The 3,078-nt window shown below is 48.1% G+C and overlaps 1 long non-coding RNA gene across 1 annotated transcript; it reads right to left on the reverse strand.

Moving 5' to 3' along the window:
* Window positions 1-755: 755 nt before the first annotated feature.
* LOC117536329 lies at window positions 756-2,822 on the reverse strand. The gene is made up of 3 exons (XR_004567544.1): window positions 2,802-2,822; window positions 1,232-1,296; window positions 756-827 (listed from the first exon to the last, which is right to left on the reverse strand). It is a non-coding gene; the product is annotated as an uncharacterized LOC117536329 (long non-coding RNA).
* Between the last annotated feature and the right edge of the window lie 256 nt (window positions 2,823-3,078).

Consider the following 3,078-nt stretch of genomic DNA (forward strand, 5'->3'; position numbering starts at 1 on the left):
TGAGGAGGAAGGACAGATGAGTTCTGTACCGAGCGGCAGCAGGGCCTCGGAGCCAAGTAGGCCGTCTGGTTCTGATAGCGATGGAGGAGTAGCGGGAGAGGAAAAACAGACAGGAGGGACATTGTCCGTTGGAGGAGATGGGAGGACGATGAGGACTTGCTACATGGAGGGGAGCCAACGGCAACCGGACAGATACATGAGGGAGGCCCGATACGTCACTCATCTGGAGGAGAGGACCAGGCGCGCGTAGAGCAGAGTGGAGAAGTGCGATCACAGAGCCTGCCGAGGCTATAAATGACTTTGATTTGTTGTTTAAATAGGGGGCCTACAAAAACTATCAGCCCCAGGGCCTGATGGCAGGTTAAGGCGGGCTTGCTGACGTGATGTTTTCTTCGCATTCTCAGGCATTCCATAAGGAGGGTCAGGAACTCATGCTTTGGACCACCAGTGTCCCCTCCATCCTCAGTCTGTCCCTCATCATCAGTGAACTTAACTGACATCTCATGAGAGGGGCCGAATGAGGCACCTTTGAAGCCGCGGATTGCTCCATTCCATACATTGGCTCTATTAATATTGAACCTGCTGCAAGATGTATTTGTTATTTTTGCAGAGAGTTCTGCAACAATGTGTGCCGCAGTCAGGTATTCTGTGCTGGAAAAGACAAAGTGATGTATTGTAATATTAAATGATGAAGCTAGTAATAAGATTTACAGTATAGAATAGAACAATTAAGTGGTAATAGTAACAATTAATACCGTTGCTCCATTTTGTCTTCTGGCTCAGACTGGCTATCAATAATGATAAGTGCATTCACATTTGTGTAGTTGCTGCAGTGAGAAGACAGTTGAATAATTACTTTCAAATACATAATATATGCATGACAGTCATATTTACAAAAGGATGTCAATCCTCTTCCTGTTTTTTTTTAATACATTGGGTTCTAAACTGACAACAGCACTTTTGTCATACTCCTGCACAATCCTTGTAAACATTTTAAATGGATGCAACAAATAATATCTGATCTTTGAAAACTATTTGTGGGTGTTTTTTGTATCGTCTTCACTAAGATGTCAGATATTGTGGGTGTCATTTGGAAATGTATAAAAGTATAATTTGTCTGCTTCCTGGCAATGTTACCCACTGTGATTGGAGGCTATACAAACAAACACATGTACAAATAAAGATACACACCAAAGAACTGTGTCACGATGCAACTGTCAACATCGTTTACCTATAGAAGTGGTTCTGACCCGGGGCAGACTGGACCTCTTCCTGGAATGGGGTTGGTGCTGCATCCTATTTTTACCCAGGAAATAAGTGCACACAAAGGTATTTATTGATTTCATGTTCACAAATTCAAAGTCGGAAACAGTGCCGAAGGAGTGGCAGACCGGGGTGGTGGTCCCCCTTTTTAAAAAGGGGGATCAGAGGGTGTGTGCCAATTACAGAGGCATCACACTACTCAGCCTCCCCGGGAAAGTTTACTCTAAGGTACTCGAAAGGAGGGTCAGGCCGATTGTCGAACCTCAGATTGAGGAGGAACAATGCGGATTCCGTCCTGGTCGTGGAACGACGGATCAGCTTTTTACTCTCGCAAGGATCCTGGAGGGGGCCTGGGAATACGCTTATCCGGTCTACATGTGTTTTGTAGACTTGGAGAAGGCGTATGACCGAGTTCCCAGGGAGTTACTGTGGGAGGTGCTGCGGGAGTATGGGGTGAGGGGGTCTCTACTCAGGGCCATCCAATCTCTGTACTCCCAAAGCGAGAGCTGTGTCCGGGTCCTCGGCAGTAAGTCGGACCCATTTCCGGTGAGGGTTGGCCTCCGCCAGGGCTGCGCTTTGTCACCAATCCTGTTTGTAATATACATGGATCGGATTTCGAAGCGTAGTCATGGGGGAGGGGGTCTGCAGTTCGGTGGACTAAGGATTGCACCACTGCTTTTTGCAGATGATGTGGTTCTAATGGCTTCATCGGTCTGCGACCTTCAGCACTCACTGGATCGGTTCGCAACCGAGTGTGAAGCGGCTGGGATGAGGATCAGCACCTCCAAATCTGAGGCCATGGTTCTCAGCAGGAAACCGATGGACTGTCCACTTCAAGTAGGGAATGAGTCCTTACCCCAAGTGAAGGAGTTCAAGTATCTCGGGGTCTTGTTCTCGAGTGAGGGAACAATGGAGCGTGAGATGGGCCGGAGAATCGGAGCAGCGGGAGCGGTACTGCAGTCGCTTTACCGCACCGTTGTGACGAAAAGGGAGCTGAGCCAGAAGGCAAAGCTCTCTGTCTACCGGGCCATTTTCGTTCCTACCCTCACCTATGGTCATGAAGGATGGGTCATGACCGAAAGAACGAGATCGCGGATACAAGCGGCCGAGATGGGTTTTCTCCGCAGGGTGGCTGGTGTCTCCCTTAGGGATAAGGTGAGAAGTTCGGTCATCAGGGAGGGACTCGGAGTTGAGCCGCTCCTCCTTCGCGTCGAAAGGAGCCAGTTGAGGTGGTTCGGGCACCTAGTTAGGATGCCACCTGGGCGCCTCCCTAGGGAGGTGTTCCAGGCACGTCCAGCTGGGAAGAGACCAAGGGGTAGACCTAGGACCAGGTGGAGGGATTATATCTCTTCGCTGGCCTGGGAGCGCCTTGGGATCCCCCAGTCAGAGCTGGTTGATGTCGCCAGGGAAAAGAAAGTTTGGGGCTCTCTGCTGGAACTGCTACCCCCGCAACCCGACCACGGATAAGCGGAAGAAGATGGATGGATGGATGGAAATTCAAACCTACATGGTATAATTACATTTTTAATTAGTCTTACCCGATCAGACGCTGGTTGTGGGTGCCTGAGAGGTCTGATAAAGGTAAACAACAAATATATTCAAACTACTGTACTGTTAAAACATTCTGCTTCTTGTGGCACAAAATAATATGTTGACAATGTTTTATTTTACCCTGGCAAACTTGTCCATTCGTGGAGTGCTCACTTTTGGAACATTTGCAATGTCCCATACCTGCATACACAAATGACAGACTGAAATAAAATAAATTCACTTTAATTAAGGATAAATCCAAACTGACCAAGGTACATTATATTG

Source organism: Gymnodraco acuticeps, unplaced genomic scaffold (assembly GCF_902827175.1).
Source record: "Gymnodraco acuticeps unplaced genomic scaffold, fGymAcu1.1, whole genome shotgun sequence".
NCBI classification, from domain to species: Eukaryota; Metazoa; Chordata; class Actinopteri; order Perciformes; family Bathydraconidae; genus Gymnodraco; species Gymnodraco acuticeps.